Source organism: Lissotriton vulgaris, chromosome 2_1 (genome assembly GCF_964263255.1).
Source record: "Lissotriton vulgaris chromosome 2_1, aLisVul1.2, whole genome shotgun sequence".
NCBI classification, from domain to species: Eukaryota; Metazoa; Chordata; class Amphibia; order Caudata; family Salamandridae; genus Lissotriton; species Lissotriton vulgaris.
Genome location: NC_141687.1, coordinates 1,057,996,610 through 1,058,017,176, shown reverse-complemented (window position 1 = coordinate 1,058,017,176; position 20,567 = coordinate 1,057,996,610). Strand labels below are relative to the sequence as shown.

General features: G+C 44.1%; 1 protein-coding gene across 4 annotated transcripts in view; it reads right to left on the bottom strand.

The window, feature by feature from the left end:
- Positions 1 to 20,567, bottom strand: part of PRPF40A (pre-mRNA processing factor 40A) — a 963,502-nt gene that overhangs the window by 341,836 nt on the left and 601,099 nt on the right. The gene's annotated exons all lie outside the window — the stretch shown is intronic.

The window sequence follows — 20,567 nt, the reverse complement described above, 5'->3', positions numbered from 1 at the left end:
ATGGGTTTGAAGGGCACCTTCATAAGTTGTGTGAGAACTACATTGAGGTTCCATGCTGATGGTGGTACCCTTTTGGGGGTTTCCCCTCTTGTGTAGGCTACTATTGCTGCTAGGTGTACCCTCCGCGAGGTGTAGCTTAGGTTGCTCTTTAGCAAGTGTGTTATATATCTTAGCACTGTTGATTCTCTGGTGATTTTCTTCTGTAGCTTTTCCTTGATGCACCATTGGGTGAACCTTTTCCATTTTACTACTTAACACTTCCGTGTGGTAGGTTTTCCTTGCCTCCTGCAGCACCGCCAGCGTGCTCTCTGGAAGTTTTAGGTGTGCGAACTCTAAGTCTTAAGGAACCAAGCAGCTAGGCTGAGGCTCTCTGGTTCTGGGTGGAGTATTCTTTCGTCTTGCATTGAGAGCAGGTCTCTTCTTTTTCGGAACGTGTGTGGTGGCCCCTGCGCCATTTCCACTATCTGTGAGAACCAGGACTGCCTGGCCCACTGTGGTGCCACCAGTATCAGTGTCATGTTGCTTGTTCTGCACTTGCTGAGCACCCTGTGCATCAGGGGAAAAGCGTAGGCAAATGTCTTCACCCAACTTATCCATATAACATTTCCTTGAGATTGCTGTCTTGGCTGTCTGGATGCGAAGTTTTGTCATTTTGCATTCGGGTGTGTTGCAAACAGGTCTATTTGTGGGGTCCCCCACTTTTTGAATAGCTTTTGCGTCTCCTGTGTGTTGAGCTCCCACTCGTGGTATGCTAATGTCTGTCTGCTGAGTCTCTCCTTCCACATTTTCCTTCCCTGATAGATGTATCGCCAGGAGGTCTATTTGTAGTGGGATGGCCCACTTTCATATCTCCTGCGCTAGGCTTGCTGGCGCCACAGATTGTGTACCTCCCTGCTTGTTGATTTAGAACATCGTTGTGGTGTTGTCGGTTTGTATCAACACCCTCTGCCCGTACAGTTGTCTTTGGAAGGCTTTTAGGGCAAGCAACACTGTCTTTAGTTCCAGGTAGTCGATGTGACTGATTGCATCTGTTTGTGTCCACAAACCCTTCACTTTCAGCTGGCTCATGTACGCCTCCATCCCATTTGGGATGTGTCTGTTGTGATGGTCACTGTTGGAGTTGGTGGTGTAACTGGTCTCCCCTTTATTATGTTCTTTTTGTTCCACCATGTGATCTCGCTGCTGTAGCCATTCCTGGAATGGTCTCACGTGGAGTCGGATATTGGGGACTAGGTGTATGCAGGACGCCATCATCCCCATGAGTTTGCTAACTGTCAGATGTTGACCCTTCCGGTAGTGACACGTCTCCTTCAGCAGTGCGAAGGTTCTCTTCTCGCTGGGGAACACCCTGCTCTGAATGGTGTTGATCTGTGCGCCCAGGAAGATCTTCACCTGTTTCGGTTCTATTGAGCCCTCCCTCCCCCTCCCCCCCCCCAGTTTTTCGAGATCCCTAGTTCTGTCAGCGTGTGCGTGACCCGCTGATCATGTAGCTTGCATTGGTTGTAGGAATTGGCCTTTACCAACCAGTCATCTTGGTAGGGATAAACATGCATTCCCTACCTTCAGAAGTGTGCCGCTACCACCGCTAGGCATTTTGTGAAGACCCTTGGTGCGGATTTTAGTCCAAAGGCTAGGCCTGTGAACTGGTAGTGTGTTGTGTTGATGGCAAATCTCAGTAGATGTTTGTGTTTTCGGTTCATGGGAATGTGTAGGTAGGCATCCTTGAGGTCTATAGTGGACATAAAATCCCCGTCCCTTATTTGGGGTATAACTTCTTGTAGGGACGTCATCTTGAATTTTTGAGTTTTTATGTATTGGTTTAGGAACCGTAGGTCCAGGATGGGCCCTAACTGGGCTTTACCTCGCGGCTAGGCAGTGATTAAATGTGTCTTACTAAATGCATGGGTTAGTGACTAAACTGTCTGAATGTGTGCATCAGTATGTCTGTTGTTGTTTAAGCTGCTGCATGTGTTGATCAGTAGCTATATGAGTGGCTATATGGGTTATTGATTGGTTGCCCAAGTATTTGTATGGGAGACAGAGTGTGTGTGGGTGGCTGGGAGGTGTGTGACTCTGTGCATAGATGTCTGAGCAATTGATTCACTAAGTGTATGAGTTCAAGAGTGCATGTGGAAACAGCTGTATGGGCGGTTGACTGTGTGCATGGGTGTGTTGGTGTGTGCATGGGTGTGTTGGTGAGTGCATGGATATGTCAGTGCTACATGTCCAAGTAAGTACATATGTAAAACACAGTGCATGTGAGAGTTGGCATATATAAATTACTATATATGAGGGCCAGTGATTGTGCGAGTGGCTGTATGGACCATTGTGTACTTGTATCAGTGATTGTATAAGAGAGTAAGTATGTGTTAGTATATGTTTGAATAAGTAAGGTGTTGTGTGTATAACTGTATAGTTGAGGAAATGTAAGTGTGATTGATTCTTTGCATGACTGACTAGGTGTGTGAGTAACTTAATGAATGAGTGGCAGTGTGTGAGTGTCTGTATAGTTGTATGAGTGCATGTGTTGTATTGATGAGTGATTGTATGTATGAGTGATTCTATGGGTGAATGAGTGGATGTGTGTGTAGACCTAGGAATCAGTGAGTGCGTATGTAGTAACTGGGATTGGTGTGTCAATGGTTTCAAGAATGGTAGTCTGTATTTAACACTGGGTGTATCAAAGGTTATATTAGAGTGTGAGGAGGTGCATCGTATTATCACATGAATGATATCATCAGTGGGATGTATGACATTACAACGCATGCTTTTACTACGCATGCCTTTACATTGCAGGTTTTACAACGCATGCTGTTACAACGCATGGCGTTGAGGGGTGCTGGATAGTGAATAGTTTAATTTACTATTCCAACTCCAGTCCCCGTGGATAGTAGGGAAGGTGTTGGATAGTAAATTAAATCCATTCCCTATCCTAGAGCGCCCCCCCCAGCGCTATGTGTTGTAATGACATGCGTTGTAATAGTTGCGTCGTAAAGGCACTGCGTGGTAAAAGTTGCATTGTAAAGGATGTTTCCCCATCAGTGATGTGATCAGTGATGTCAATTGTGATGCCATCAGTGATGCCATCAGTGATGTCACTGACCATGTCATGAATGATGTAATATGTGACATCATCAGCAGTGGATTGCGGGTGCGCGAAATATAGTTAGTCCAACTAACTATATAGGAGCAATTTCAATGTTTTTTTAATGCCAATTCCTAACTATATAAGGCCTGAAACCTATGGTTTTTTAAGTGAATTTGCAAGGTTTTAAAATGCGAATTCCTAACTATATAAGGCCTGAAACCTATGGTTTTTTAAGTGAATTTGCAAGGTTTTTTAAATGCTAATTCCTAACTATATAAGACCTGAAACCTATGGTTTTTAAGGCAATTTGCAAGGTTTTTTAAATGCTAATTCCTAACTATATAAGGCCTGAAACCTATGTTTTTTTTTAGTGAATTTGCAAGGTGTTTTAAATGCTAATTCATAACTATATCAGGCATGAATCCTATAATTTTTTTCAATACATTTCAAAGGTTTTCTAAATACTAATTCTATTAGCGGATAACGTTTAAATATGTTATTATCCTTCTGGGACCACCTGAGCAGCCATCTTGTTTCTCAGGAGAAGTGAGGCACAAGAGAGCACAAAACAAGAGTGGAAAACGCGAAAAGGGGGCAGGGTAGAGACCCCCTGAACCCCTAGCCCTTCTCAGGGGGTCCTAGAAGGACCACCAAGTGCAAAAACATTTTTTTATTTTAAATCGCGTACGGTGCGCGTACCCCGTGATTTTTTCGAATTTTTGTTGTGGTTTTTTTTTGCCCTTGGGGGTTTTTCTGGGACCCCCTGAGAAGGGCTAGAGGGTGGGGGGTCTGTACCCTGCCCCCTTTTTGTGTTTTCCACTCTTGTTTTTTTGGCTCTCTTGTGCCTCAGTTCTCCTGAAATACAAGATGGTGGGCAACACTTCCTGATTTGGACAGTTTGGAATTTTGACAGTCGACTGCCAGCCAATCAGAAACTCGCTCGCGCACGTAAGGGTACGCGCACGTACGCGTACGGTATGAGTACCGTACGCGTACGGTGAGCGCATATAGATATATAATTTGCTCAAATTGAATTTTCTCAACAACTACTGGAGGGATTTTCACCAAATATAGAAAAGACACTCATGCATACCTGTCCCTACCATTTTGCCAAGTTTGGTGCAATTCCGTTCAGCCGTTCGGGCTGTAGCTGTGTCTAAAGGTCCCATGGAAAATGCCATTTGAAAAATTTCAAATTCAATTTTCTCAAGAAGTACTGGAGGGATTTTCACCAAACATAGCAAAGGCACATCTGCATACCAGGCCCTACGATTTTGCCAAGTTTGGTGTAATTCCATTCAGCCGTTCGGGCTGTAGCTGTGTCTAAAGGTCCCTATGGAAATTAACATGGGGAAAACACGTTTTGGGACCCCCCCTTTCGGCCCCCGCTTGACGAATCCCCCCGAAACTTTCAGGGAAGGAGCGGAGCTAGCCAAATTTCTGGAAAATTACACGCAGATTCCTCAATCGGCGCCAAAGTTAGTCCCAATAGAATGTTGAGCGCATATAGATATATAATTTGCTCAAATTCAATTTTCTCAACAACTACTGCAGGGATTTTCACCCAATATAGAAAAGGCACTACTGCATACCTTCCCTACCATTATGCCAAGGTTGGTGTAATTCCGTTCAGCCGTTCGGGCTGTAGCCGTGTCTAAAGGTCCCATAGAAAATGACATTTGAAAAATTTCCAATTCAATTTTCTCTAGAACTACTGGAGGGATTTACACCAAACATACAAAAGGCACTGCTGCATACCAGTCCCTACCATTTTGCCAAATGTGGTGTAATTCCGTTCAGCCGTTCGAGCTGTAGCCGTGTCAGAATGTCCCTATGGAAATTAACATGGGGAAAACACGTTTTGGGACCCCCCTTTCTCGGCCCCCGCTTGACAAATCCCCCCGAAACTTTCAGGGAAGGAGCGGAGCGAGCCAAATTTAAGGAAAATTACAGGCAGATCCCTCAATCGGCGATAAAGTTATTCGCAATAGTATGTTCGGAATTTCCTATGGTAACTAGGTCCTAACTATATATAGTATGGGGTCTCCAAACCGGTCCTGGAGGGCCGGATCCATGCCAGATTTTTAAAATTACTACATGCATCTCAATGGGGATATCCAAAAAATCTGGCATGGATCCGGCCCTCCAGGACCGGTTTGGAGACTCCTATCGCCAGTAGGATATATATATATATATATCTCCACAAAGCCCTGGCGCTCAGGCGTGCTCTCATGACGCCTCCAACAGTGGTTACCTCGAGGCAGCATACATCGCCAATGTCTTAAATTTAAAACATGTCCGTCCGACGCGTTTCGAGGACCCGCCTCTTATTCATGGACTGCTCACAGAAGCGTTGAAAAGCTCACCTTTGATTTCACTCGTTTTTATTGAATACAAGCTCCCACAGTGGGCGTGGCTTACATAAGCAGCCACATATGCATGCTGGTAATTGTAGTCTGAGTAGGTGAGTATTAGTGTCCACACACACACACACACACACACACATAGTGGTAAAGTAAGTAAACTCCTATTGCATCAACAACAGAGAATTTATATTAACAGATCGAAAATAGAGAATTAATCCGCAAGCAACAGTAACATAACACAATGTAACTATAGGGGAATTATAGCCTAAGAAAAGCAACAGCATCCAAGCAGTAAGAATAAATCAAGTCGTCTAAAAGATCACCATTAAAAAATGGTAGAATAAAAGTTATCAAGAACAAAAATAAAAGCTCACAGTCTAACTGAAACCAAAGTCTGCACAAGGCCTTGCTATATGAATAAAGACTATCTACCAATGGTCTGGTAAATGACACTACCACTGAAAGAGTCGAACATTAATTTGTCCAACCCCCTAAGAACCATACTTTCCAATGTGTGAATCCAACTTACAGCCTCTAGAGACAGGAAACAAGGAGAAAAGTGGTCTACCAGCAACCATAGACCGGTAGATAATGAAAGGAATTGACCTCTACGGGAGCAATGATCCTGAATGTCAGGCATAAAAGTCCTCGGCAAAAGGTAGAAAGTACGAGACTCACGCCTCTCCCCCACACAGAACAACCTATATTAATGCTTCAAAGGGAAGAAATGGTACACCACTAGAGAGAAATATGCTTCAGAAACAAAGATAATCTTTAGCAACAACGCAGTTTTATGACAATCCAGAAAAAAGGCAACATATTGTAAGGTAATGTAATGTAAATATAATTTGTAAAGCGCTGCTTATGCCCAAAGGCGTCTCTTAATGTACTACATCTGCCTGCAGACCTATAATAACCCGATATAATACCAGGAAAGTAAGCACCCAATCAGGCCTTGAGAGCATGAACATGCTCTATAGCATGAAGACAGACAAAAACAAGTTACTTACCTGTAACGATGGTTATCCAGTATTGGTATCTTTCATAGATTAACATGCCTGAATCTTTCCCCGTCGTTGAGTTGGGAGTCCCACAGTAAAATATACAAGCAGTGCCATACATATTACATAGGATAAAATGGCCCAAGGCCATCTAATAGCACCCTCTACAACACTCCTAGCAGAGGCAAGTTCTCTTCGGATTTTCTAAGCAAAAGTGGGAAGCAAGGATCCCAAAACCAATGAGAACTGACTCCACGGGGAGGAGGGTGGGTTGCATGTGACTGCGAAAGATAATACTGGATAACCGTAGTTACAGGTAAGTAACTTGTTTTCTTATCCAGTATTGGGGTATTTTCATAGATTCACATGCCTGAATCAAAATAGCAAGCAGTACCATAACTGTACTGTTAGCGGAATGTGGGAGACATGTAATTTTAAAGACCCAATAATTATCCACTATACTTTACACAATGCATGTACTAAACGTTCCAGTATATTGAAATATTAAAACCAGTAATGTTGAGGTAAATATCCAAAGATACATCACAAACCATATTATGGTACAAATTGTCAAATAGTTACATGATCATTTACCTTGATTAAAAAGAAAGAAAGAAAGCATTCCTCTTATGTAAAATACAGAGGCTGACCTTAGTTAAAGAGATGAAGCAGTACAGCTTGGCCAAATGCTGCATCCTCTTGTGCAGATTGCAGGCAGTAGCATTCCGTTAACGTGTGGACATTCTTCCATGTCGCAGCACGGCATATCTTGTCTAATGTCACTCCTGCAAACAAGGCTGCAGATGCAGAGACTGTTCTTGTGGAGTGTGCTTTAGCCCTCACTGTCACAGGTTTGTTAGCCTTTTCTTGGCAGAAATGTATCGCAGATCCGACCCATCTGGCGATCGTGGCCTAAGTTACTGCTATCCTTGTCCTTAAGCTTCTAAGAGCTGATCTGTTTTCCTTAGTTCCTTTGTCTTGTGAAGATAAAAATGTAAGCATCTTTTGATATCAAACGTATGCAAGGCACGTTCTGCTGGACTAGATGGGTTTGGAAATAAAGACTGGAATATCACTGGCTGGTTGAGGTGAAATTGCGTTGGTACTTTTAGAATGAACGTTGGGTTAGTCTGTAGAGATATGTAATTTTCAGTGAAATGTAGAAAAGGTTCTTTGACTGTAAAGGCTTGTATCTCACTCACTTGCAGAAGTAAGAGCTAGAAAGAGGGATACTTTCTGTGTGAGAAATTTAAGTTCAGTTTTGTGAATTGGTTCAAACGGTTGTCTCATTAACTGCACCAGGACCACATTGAGTTTCCACTCCAAAGGAGGCACGCGCACTGTAGGAAAAGCACTGAAAAGACCTCATTAAATGCTTTATGAGATTAGATGTAGAGCAAAAAGGAATCTGAGGAGATTTCCTGTACCGGGAAATTGCAGCCAGGTGAACGTTTACTGAAGAGAAAGTGAAACCCGATTTGGCCAGAGAAAAGAGATACGGCAAAATCTAGCTTGGAATGGGTTAAAGTTATTCCTTTTGCACCAGAAACAATCGTCTCCATTTCAAACAATATGTTTTGATAGTGCTTTAAGCACAGGATTTGGCAATGATCTCTGCATTCTTGTGGTATCTTTAAGTCCTTAAATTCAAGGAATTCAGGAGCTATGCGTTCAAGTGAAGCGAGTGAGGGTCTGGATGGTTCACTTGGCCCTTGTCCCTCGATAACATCGTTGAGGATGACAACAGGCGAATGGGTTTCGACTGATAGTAGAAGTAGTTCTGGGAACCAGTATTGTCTGGGCCAACGTGGTGCTATCGGGATCAGGCAACAGCCTTCCGATTTCATCTTGGTTAGTACCCTGGGAATTAATGGAATGGGGGGAAAAGCATAGGCATAAATCCCTTTCCCAAATTGCTGATGTACTTTGAGTGTGCCCTGGGCTCTTGCCAAACAGGTATCCAGGGCCTATGTTCTTTCCCTAAACTGCATTGAGACAAAACCCAATTGTCACTCTCTGGCCACATGTCAGTCCCTTGTAAATGGTACCACAGGTACCAAGCGCACTGTGGGCACAGAAGTCCTCTAAGGGCTGCAGCACTTATTGTGCTACCCTTAGAAGCCCTGTACCTTTACACAAACACTGTCTCCTAGGAAATTCTGAACAGGAGAAGCAGCTCCCCAGCCACCACCCTAGGCCAGCAGATCCACGACTGGGGATTGGCTATTCAGCTACCAGGCGGAGCCCTCCTCTCACACCTTCCCAGGCCCCTTAAGAATTTGCTGGGTGCACCCCAAATCATTCTCCATCATGTGAGTTGCAGCCTACCTGTGCCCCGGATTGCAGTGAGTAGAGTCCAGGAAGTGGTAAGGAGGCAGACTAGTGCTGTCTCTTCCCCAAATCAAAAGTTGTTAAAAAAACGATTTTCCCTTTCTTTGATTACTGTCTTTGCATGTGATTGTTACAGTTTAAAAGTGTAGTTTTAACCTGCCTGGGATTGCATATTTTATCACCTGTTTTGTGTTTTAAACTTGTGGTTTTTCCTGCCCATGATTGCTTCCATATAAAGGGTTGAATTGTGGGCTTTGCAGTCCAAACTCTGTAGTTTATTCCTCTCATTCCTGGTGACAATTCAATTTTCCCTTCAAATTTCTCCTTTGCTCTGGGCTAAGACCTGTATGATAAAAAACAGTGCACCCCCAGTCACCATTTTGTGTTCACAAGCCAGTGAAACCAGCCCCCCTGCTCTGGCCCCCCCCCTCCCCCCAGCAACAGGGATATTCGACATCAGAGGGTACTTCTGTGAGCCGTTTAAACTGTGTTTACTAGGGACTGTGCACTTCGTTGTTTGGCCAGGAGAGGAAGTAAAATTTTATGCAAACAGTATTGTTATATTTCAAGTTAGTGAGGGCTTTACCTGCAGAAGTCCAAAGTGTGGATTGAGCCTGTGACTCCTAGGAGATTCTGAACAGGAGAAGCAGCTTCCAACTACCTGGCCAGCAAACCTGGTCTAAGGTCGCTGGGACCTTATATGGTCTGCTAGTGGTTGGTACATGTATACACGGATTGGTGGTTGTATCTGGTGTGTCTATTGGATTAGGGTTGGTGTCCTCATTGGTTGGGTATTTGAGGGTTCTGATTGGTTTTTAGGTCTGTGATTCAATCAATGCAGGGTTGGGACTAGGACTAGGGTTAGGATTTCTATTGAAGTAGGGACTAGGGCTTCCTATGTTATTGGTTGTTGGGAGTAGGGTGGGACTACGGCTAGGGTTAGACCTTTAATTGGAAGTAGCGATTAGGGCTTCTGGTGCGATTGGTTGCTGGACTAATTGTGGGACTAAGAGTAGGATTAGGCTTTCTAATGGGAGTAGGGATTAGGGCTTCCTGTGCTATTGGTTGCTTGGACTTGGGTTGGGACTACTGGTAGGGCTAGGGCCTCTATTGGATGTAGAGATCAGGGTTTTTACCTGATTGGGTGCTTGGATTAGGTCTAAGATTGGCTGTAAGGTCCTGGTCTCCTATCAGTTCTAGATTTTAGGGCTAGTGTTGAGATTGGGTAGTGTTAGGGCTAGGGTTCCCATTGGCAGAAGGGGTCACCTGATTATTAGGGCTATAAAAGGCCAGGGTTAGGGCGTCTCAGCCCGGGCGTCGGGCTAAGGACAGAGAGGACAAGGGCAGTTGCCTTTTTGAGCCTGTTCGAGACTGACCACGACCAGGGCCAGAAATGCTGTCCAATATACTAACATCCTTTATGTATCTATATACTTTCAATGTACTTATGGATCTATATATTTATCACTTTCTTCTAATTTAGCATTTCCAATGCACTACCCTATTTTTCAGCCTATACTTCGCTCAATATATCTACTAGCCCAACTTCTGACTCATCTCAAACTTCTTTCTACTACTCTTTCCAATGCACTAGCCTATCTCTCTTCCTATACAGCTATCAATATATCCTTTACATCCACTCTCATTTATCCCAAACCCCATACCACTACTATGACCCCCAAAATAACCCTTTCTAGACTCTTTCCTACTCTACCCCTCCTTTCATCATCTGACACCTCTTACTATACAGATCCCCTAAAACAAACCTTTCTAAGCTTTTGTACCCCTCTCCAACCCTTCTCAATCGAAATAACTGACTAACACATCCACCACTAAAGAAAAATGCTACTTACCAGTATGCATCTGTTCTTGGCATGTAGAGCTGCAGTCGTACACTATGCATTAGATCGCCACCTGGTGTTGGGCTCGGATGATTGCAGGTTGTTGTCTTCTTGGAGAAGTCTTTGTAGTCACGATATAGGTGACTCCTCCCTTGGACAATACTGCGCATCGGCTCCATCCTTAGATTGTTTTTCGCCATGATGGGAAATGATGGAGTTAGTAAAGATACAGTAAGAAAAAAAAAGGATGTCCATGCGTGTGCATCTAAATAAGATGAGAACTGGAATGGATACAAGTCCGGGGAGGCGGGAGGGAGTGTACGACTCTGCAGCTCTACATGCCAAGAACAGATGCATACTGGTAAGTAGCATTTTCCGTTCGAGGCATATGAGCTGCAGATCGTACACTATGCATCGATTGTGCAGCAGTGTCTCCCCTAGCGGTGGTCGCTTGTATCCATTGCAGTAGTCTGAAATAGTGTTCTAAGGACAGCCTGACCTACTGCAGCTTGCTGCTTGGCTTGCACATCAACACAATAGTGTTTAGTGAAGGTGTGTAGTGTAGACCATGTTGCTGCCTTGCATATGTCCTCTAATGGTATATTTCCTAAGAAAGCCATAGAGGCTCCTAGCTTGCGAGTAGAGTGTGCTCTAGGAGGAACTGTTAGTGTGCGTTTAGCTTTTTGATAGCATATCTGTATGCACTTAACAATCCACCTGGCAATCCCACCCTTAGAGATAGGGTTGCCTTTGTGTGGAGGAGAGAAAGATACAAACAATTGTTTTGTCTTTCTAAAGGATTTAGTTCCATCTATGTAGTATAGCAGAGCTCTTTTAACATCTAACGTGAGTAAGGCCCTTTCTGCTACAGAGTCTGGGTTTTGGAAAAACACAGGTAACTCTACAGATTGGTTTAAATGAAAAGGTGTGATAACCTTTGGAAGAAATTTTGGATTAGACCAGAGAACCACTTTATTAGTATGTATTTCAAAGAATGGTTCTTGTATAGTGAACAATTGTATTTCACTTACTCTTCTGAGAGAGGTGATGGCAACAAGGAAAGCAGTTTTCCATGTGAGAAATTGCAGTTCACATTTATGCAGAGGCTCAAAAGGGGGTCCCATGAGTCTCGTAAGGACAAGATTTAGGTTCCATACTGGAGAAGGTGGCAGCCTGGGAGGCATTATTCTTTTTAATCCTCCCATAAATGCTTTGATTGCAGGTACCCTAAAAAGAGACAGGTGTTGTCTGTTTTGTAAATAGGCTGCAATTGCTGCAAGATGTAGGCTTATGGAAGAGTATGCCAAATTAGACCTTTGTAGATGTAAAAGGTAACAAATGATATTTTGGATGGAAGCATCCAGTGGATCAATGTGATTAGGTTTGCAATATATTGCAAATCTTTTCCATTTGGCAGCATAACACGCTCTAGTAGTGGGTTTCCTAGCCTCTTTAATGATATTCATGCAGTCTGGTGGTAGGTTAAGATAACCAAACTCTAAGACTTCAGGAGCCAGATCGCCATATTCAGTTGGTTCGGGTCTGGGTGTCTGATTTCTCCATGGTTCTGTGTTAACAGCGAGGGTGTGAGCTGTAACCTTTGATGTGGAACCAGAGAGAGATCTAGCAATGTGGTGAACCATGGCTGGCATGCTCATGTGGGAGCTACTAGAATGAGCTTGAGAGACTGTTTGAGTTTGCGCACCACTAGTGGAATGAGGGGGAGAGGAGGAAAAGCGTACGCAAATCTGCCTGACCAGTTCATCCATATTGCATTGCCCTCTGACCGTGGGTGTGGGAACCTGGCGGCGAAGGTTGGGCATTTTGCATTTTCGTGGGTGGCAAACAGGTCTATGTGTGGGTGCCCCCACTGTTGGAAGAATGGTTGAAGAACTTGTGGATGTAGTTCCCATTCGTGAATCTGTTGTGACTGCTGACTTAACAGATCCGCTATCTAATTGTGAACCCTTGGAAGGTGTTCCGCTAACAGATATATGTTTTGAGGAACGGCCCATCTCCAAATGTTCTGTGCGAGCTGGGACAGTTGCAGAGAGTGTGTCCCCCCTGTTTTTGTATATAGTACATTGCTGTCATATTCTCCGTCCGGATTAAGACAGCTTTGTTCTGTACTTGAAGTTGAAACGTTTTGAGTGCTAAGAATATCTCTAGCAACTCTAGATGGTTGATATGCAACAGCTTTTGTTGGTTGTTCCATCGACCTTGAGTAGTGTGGTGTAAGAGATGGGCTCCCCATCCTGTGAGGGATGCGTCTGTTGTGAGCACTATTTGTGGAACAGGCTCGAAGAATGGCCGTCCTTTTGTCAAGTTTTTGGTGTTCCACCATTGCAGAGAGCGATGCGTACGGCTGTCTACCAACACCAGGTCTGTGAGCTGACCTTGAGCCTGATTCCACTGTTGTGCCAGACACTCTTGTAATGGACGAATTTGCAGTCTTGCATGTGGCACTATGAAGATGCAAGATGCCATCATGCCTATTAATCTCATGAACACTCTTGCTTGGAGAGACTGTTGGTGTTGAAAAGTTGAGACTAAGGCTTGAATGCTCTGTATCCTGGCTGGACTGGGATACGGTAGAGCTGTAGCTGTGTTTATGGTAGCTCCTAGATACTGATGCACGTGCAAAGGCTCTAGGTGCGACTTTGTGTAGTTGATCGTAAACCCTAAGTCGTGCAACAGTTGAATTGTCTACTGAGTGTGTTGTACACATTGGTGGAATGATTTGGCTTTTATGAGCCAATCGTCCAGGTAAGGGAATACGTGTATCTGTTGTCTTCTGAGATGTGCTGCCACTACTGCTAAGCACTTTGTGAACACCTGTTGAGCTGTTGTGACACCAAATGGAAGGACTTTGAACTGATAGTGCTGTCCTTGTATTACAAACCATAGGTACTTCCTGTGAGCAGGATGTATTGGGATGTGAAAATAGGCGTCCTTTAGGTCTAGCGTTGAAAGGAAATCGCCTTGTTGCAATAGTGGGAGCACTTGTTGCAGAGTGATCATATGAAAATGATCTGATTGTATGTAATGGTTGAGGGGCCTGAGGTCGAGAATTGGTCTCAGTGTCCCATCCTTTTTGGGAATTAGAAAATACAGCGAGTAAAACCCCGTCCCCTGTTCCTCTAATGGGGCTAGTTGAATAGTATCTTTTTGTAGAAGTGCTAGGACTTCCTGTTGAATCAGAGTCAGGTGATCTGTAGACATAGGACGCTGCCTGGTGGTATGTTTGGGGGGGTTGCTGTAAGTTCTAGGTAGTAGCCATGTTGGATAATCTATCTCACCCACCTGTCCGTTGTGATGGAGTTCCAGACAGGCAGGAGTGGAATGCTGTTGGGGGAGCAGAGGTAAGTCACTGTTTAGTTGTGGAGGAGGAGCGATTGCTGTTACCGCGTCCTCTTCCCTTGTTATTATTGCCCCTGTATCCTCCTCTAAAATATCCTTTGTTAGAGGATGTTTGTGTTTGTGTCTTGAAAGATGGTGTTGTGTCTGCTCCAGTTTGCTCGGAGCCTCCTCTAAAAAAGGAGCGACGAAAAGAACCTCTAGTCTGTGTGGACTGTAGAGCTCCCATTGACTTTGCCGTGTCCGTGTCTTTTTTCATTTTCTCCAGTGTAGTGTCTACTTCTGGACCAAATAGCTGATTTTGGTTAAAAGGCTGGTTCAAAATTGTGGTTTGCACCTCTTGTTTGAACCCGGAAATGCGCAGCCATGCATGTCTCCTGAGTATCACACTAGTATTTACAGCTCTAGCAGCTGTGTCTGCGACATCTAGTGCACATTTTATTGAGTCATTTGAAATTAATTTGCCTTCTTGAATGAGCTCAGTTGCCTGATCTTTATATTGATCTGGAAGGTGCTGTAGTAGTGTCTCTAATTGGTCGTAATGAGCCCTGTCATAAAGTGAGAGAAGGGCTTGTGTATTCACAATGCGCCATATATTTGTAGCTTGTGCAGCAATTCTTTTACCTGACGCATCAATAACTTTGGATTCCTTGTCAGGTGGGGGCGTTTCACCAGAAGTCTGTGAATTCGCTCTTTTTCTTGCATTGGACACCACCAAGGAGTCTAGGGGAGGATGTCCCTTAATATAGGTTGGATCAGAGGGTGCAGGCCTAGTTTTCTTTTCTATTCTTGGATTCAGTACCCTAGCACGTACAGGATCTTTGAATATTTCTGGAGCGTGTTTAAGGACTCCTTTGATCATGGGAAGAATTTGAGTAGATCTGTGTGATGACTCAAAAGTATCTAACAGAAAATCCTCCTCAATGTCATCAGAATGCATTGTAACATTGTGGTAGATAGCAGCTCTGTGTAAGAGGTGATTAAAGCCAATGCTGTCCTCTGGAGGAGAGGGCTTTGATGGGTATAGCTGTGGATCCGGGACATCAGGCACATTATGTGGTGGAAAAGTATAGATATCCTCATCTAAAGGGTATGTATTTGGGTCTGCATATGGATCCTCCCCACCACCTAAGTCATACTCCTCATCAGTTTGTGGTGAATGTGAATGTGAGGATGCAGGAGAGGCTACAGGAGAGATTTGAGGTGAAATGTAAGGAGGGATAGGAGAGGAAAGAGATACAGGAGAGGGGGGTGCATAGGGGAAGTTGCACAGTCCTTCTTGGCAGGAACTACAGGCGATTTTTTTCGGTTCCGACAGAGGTTGTTTTTGTCGTTTTGCCTTGGGAGGTGTTACAGCGTCCTGTGGCAAAGTTCTTGGTGCCGAAGGTGTTGCTTTCGGCTTGACAGCGTGTCCGAGGACTTAGGAACCTCGGAATCAGGCCTTGCGGGTGTTGTCACCGGAGCGGGAGTCTTCGGAGTGGAAGCTGACTTTCCATCTTTGGCTTTGGAAGTCAACGGCTTCGGAGCCGGAGCTTCTTTCGGTACCACTTTAGTCTGCGGTGCCGAAGGATCTTTTAATTTGGTTACCGAAGGGTCTTTCGCTGCTGAAGGGTCTTTCGCTTTTGGCGTGGAAGAATCTTTCGGTGCCGAAGAGTCTTTTGGCTTCGGTGCCGAAGAGTCTTTTGGCTTCGTGCCGATGGAGGCGGTGGAATCGGCACGTGTGGTTTGCTCGGTCCGAAGCACCTGAAGGCGTAGTTGTCTTCCTCGGAGCTGAGCTCGAAGTCTGGGCTTTAAGAGGGAGCACTTGGTCTCGACTGGGCACCTTTGGCGGAGTGTTGACCTTCGCCTTTGGCTTGGGCAGTGTATGCGGTGCAGGGGCAGAGGTACTCACGGGTTGACGTGATGGAATCGAGTCGTCAGAGTCCTCTGCCTCTGATATGATCTGGAGAACCGGCGAATCTTCTTCTGGAACGAGAGGAACCTAGTCATCGAAGATGTTCTCCGGTGCTGGGGCTGATCTCATCTCGTGTCGACGGGCCCTCCGATCCCGGATGGTCTTCTTTGATCGGGAGGACGCACAAGCTGTGCAGGTCGACTCGTTGTGATCCGGCGATAGACAGAGGTTGCAAACCTCGTGATGATCGCTATGCTGGAATTTTGCCTGGCATTTCGGGCATTTCTTGAACGGTGGTGTAGGCCGCACGGCGTCGATAGGCCTAACGCCCCACTTCGATGACCGGAATGAAAGTTATGTTGTTGAAAAGCCTTGTCTTCGATGTCGAAGGTAGTTCCTTGAAGTTTGTGGAAGTTTTGCGCTTCGAACCTGCTGGAAAAGTTTTTCTAGCCGGAGCGGAGAAACTTTCATCCGAACCCAGTGGCGGACAAAAACAATCCAAGGATGGAGCCGATGCCCATGCGCAGTATTGTCCAAGGGAGGACCTTGCGTAATAGATCACATAACAACTTGTGACCCCTCAGCCACAGATTCAAGAATGAATGTTTAGTGTATGAGAGTGCATGTATGAGAGTTTTGTGAGAGCACATTTGTTTTTTTCTTTTTCTCTGTATGGTATCTTTTTACTTACTGATGATTTATATGTCTTTTTTGATAAAATAATTGTTATAAAATTAAGTAAACATTGTGAAAACAATCCTTTGAAAAAAGAAATAAAATGTAAAAATATGATAAAATGTTATGTTGTCACCTTGTGTTAAAAGCTTTTTGTTGAAAATATGAGAATTGTCTAGTATAAAGCAATTTAGGTCATAAGGGAATCTTTCTCTATGTAATTGTCCGAGGGAGGAGTCACCTATACCGTGACTACAAAGACTTCTCCAAGAAGACAACAACCTGCAATCATCCGAGCCCAACACCAGGTGGCGATCTACTGCATAGTGTGCGATCTGCAGCTCATATGCCTCGAACATTACTTTCATGTTCTACCATACTAATTCAACACTAATCCTGATGGGTTCCAGAGTAGCGTGCTACTTGCGCTTCAAAACCCCATCAGGGGTAGCACGTGCTATATAAATACAACCTTCTTTTCCTCTTCTATCCCGCCATCTACCCTTCTCTACACAAATAACTGAATAACATATCCACTACTCAAATGACTTCATATTTTGCTATACTAATTTTCAACACTAATCCTTTATGGGTTCCGGAGTGGCATGCTACTCGCCAGAAAAGCGCTTCAACACTCATCAGGGGTAACAAGTGCTTTATGAATGTAAACCTTTCTTCCCATTTTATCCCCACGCTATCCTTCTCATTCCAAATAACTGACTAATATCCACCACTGAAATTACTTCATATTTTACCATATTAATTCACCACTAATCCTTTATGGGCTTTCTGAATAGCGTGCATCAACACACCATCAGGTGTACCAAGCGCAATATAAATACAAGCCTTTTTCCTCCTTTATCCTTCTGCTATCATTCCAAATCCAAATACCTGACTAACCTATCCAGCACTTAAAATGTACTTGCATGTTTCACTATACTATTTCAACACTAATCCTCTATGGGTTCCGGAGTAGCGTGCTACTAGTCGAAAAAGTGATGCGACACCTCGTCAGGGGTAGTAAGCGCCATATAAATGCTATTACAATACAATACATGAGTGAGTCAGTTGCGGTTACCTTGCTGTTTTTTCGAAACTAGTTTTCAGACTTTTTAGCCCTTTTGGCCACTTACTTATTTTAGCTTGTGTTTTCGGTACTTTGCACTGTTTATTGCACAGTTCTGTGGATTACCGCTGGGGAAAGACTTGGGGGATTGTAAGTGTAGTGTGTTTAACTTATGTGCTTGCACACTTTGCTCGCACTCCCTGTTTTCATCTGGTTCCCCCATTCTGCCACGGCTGTGTGCAGTTCGTGCGGAGGGTGTCACAAAACCAGTCAGGTCAGTCATTTATGGCACTTCTGGCATCACACAGATACGAGCCAAAAGCCTAGCGGTAACAAGGGGACCTCAAATACGAGCCAAAAGCCTAGCGGTAACAAGGACATCTATGGCCATCCTAGGCTTTGCCAAAAGGTTGGGTCATAGACCTATGAAAGCAATCATTAAGCTGTACAACAGCAAATCCCTCCCAGTGGCACTATATGGCGCACCTCTATGGGGCTATGTTCGCTTGGAAAAAATCCAGCTAGCGGAGAATAGATTCTTACGTTCCCTTTTGTCCCTTCCCCAATCTTCTCCAATTTTTTCCATTCATATGGAACTTGGTTTGGAATACGTTCAGGACAAACTGAGCCTGGCACCCTTAACATACTGGCTTAAGGCCTGGTTAAACCCTGAACTAACGCTAAACCACATGATTATGAGGGATGTGATGAGTCTGGAGAATAGCTGCACGATTCCATGGCTGGCGTACCTAAAAAAATCCTTTAACGACCTGGGACGCCCAGACTTATTCACTGTTCCCTCTGGCATTACAAAGCAGGATGTGATCGTAATTAAAAAACAGTTCATGTCTAGGGAATGCTTGTTGCGTGAAGAATCAGAATTACTAAAGCCTACTGTACGATTGCATTATTTGTCACTTCATTCACTGCAATCGAGCCCTATTTATGTTTTGTCACAAACCCCTTTCATAGATTTTTGTTAACAAAATTTAGGTTCAACCTTATTCATTTTTATTTGGGCAATTTTAAAACCTGGATGTAACCAGAGTTGGCACCTCCTTGCACTTGTGACAATTTTTCAGTTCAGGACACGATGCACTTTGTTATGTTTTGTGATTTCTTCTCTGCACAAAGAAAACAATACTTGTTACCTGTTTTAAGGGAAGCCGGCTTCTCCCAGGTGAGACCAGCCATGCTTTATTTAAAATCCCTAGGAAATATATGTATTACGTTCGCCATGGCCAATTTCCTAGTGGCAGCGTCCAGATCTAGAAGATGTATGAATTTGTCAAACCAGTGTGTATAACTCGTTTTTAAATGTTTTAATCATAACACCATGCCAAATTAACTTGTTTGCAAAGAAACTGTTTAATCCTCTTTTTAATTGTAAATAATTTTGTTTTAATGTACTTTGCATGATTTTAACCGAATCGAATAAAGTTAATTTGACTGACTGACTGGCATCACACTATTTAAATTCATGCCGTGGCGGACGCGCCAAAGGCAAGCCCATCTGCTCCAGTCGGGCCGGGGCCGGGGCCAGAATCTGTTAATTTTCTCTACAACCCTGTCTTATCTACTCTTCTCAGGCCCTTTTCAGACTTCGACCCGCCTCTAACACTTGCTGCCAGGTTCTTACTCCAGATACATGCATTAGACAATGCATTAATTGCCAATTTGATTCTAAAAAATCCCTCTCCTTCTCGGGCTGGGCTCCACACTCCATCTGATATGGAGGCCTCCCACACTTCAGCACGCGATAAGACCGTTTTTTCCTACGCATGGAATTTCGCGGTTTTAGTCTTAATTTTCACTCGCTTCCTAAACATCAGATGCACCTACTTCACTTCCTCATCAACATGGATCCGAATGTTTTTTTTTTTTTAACGGAGACTTGGCTTCATGCTGGGTCCATGCCAGTTGTGATTGCGGCGTTTCCTTAGAACTTTGCGCTGCGAGTTATCAACAGACCACAGAAAACTGGTGGCAGGGTGATCATGGTTTAAAAAAAAAAATTATAATTGTAAAATTGAGGCACTCATGATTCCTAATTGCGAAGCCTTGCTTTTTTCTATTCCTTTCTCCCCCAAATTCACCTTCGCTGGTGCTCTTATCCATCTCCCCCCTGGGCCATCTAACAATTGGGGTTCCACCCTTGCCGAATCACTAACCCCCCCATGTTCTCCGCGTGGCAAATTTCTCAGTGCTTGGTGAACTAAATTTCCATCTTGCCGATCCGAATAACAAATCAGCTTTAACCCTCATGGACGATCTGAAGATCCTGAACCTTTCACTGATCAATTCCCTACCCACTCATTGAGCAGGGCATCTTATGGACCCTATTTTTTCTAATCTCCTAACCTTGTTCACCGCACCTCCTATTCAACTTGGTTGGTCGGACCCCTTTGCTGTACCTTTCTCCATTATTTCTTCCCCGGCCCCTTTACTTCGACATTCTGTCATGTCGAAAATGAGGAACTGGTCCAAACTCGATATGAAGGCTCTTAAATAAGGAGCTCTTTAATACAATGCCTTCTACTATATCTCAACCGGACCCGGATCAACTCTTGGTACAGCAATGATGGTCGGTGGCTATTGATTCTAGTCTGCCTCTCTCCACCTAATCTCAACCTAGAGTGCTTCCTCCTGCCCGGTGGTTTAACGCCTCTCTGAAACTTGACAAAAAACACTGTAAAGTCTTGGAGAGAAAGTGGAGGAAGCCCTATGCAAGGTTGCATATCTCGAGGCACTGAAAAAAAGACCATGTACTTTGCAAATAGACATGTGCTTCCTTTTACACGTATAGGATCATGACTGCCCAAAACTGCCAGAAAAACCTATTTAAAGTTGTAACAGAACTTACTGCATTAAGCACTTTCCTGCCGTCCCCTTCACTTTTGCTACATCAATGTAACAAACTTGCACCGTTCTTTCACAATAAAGTTGCA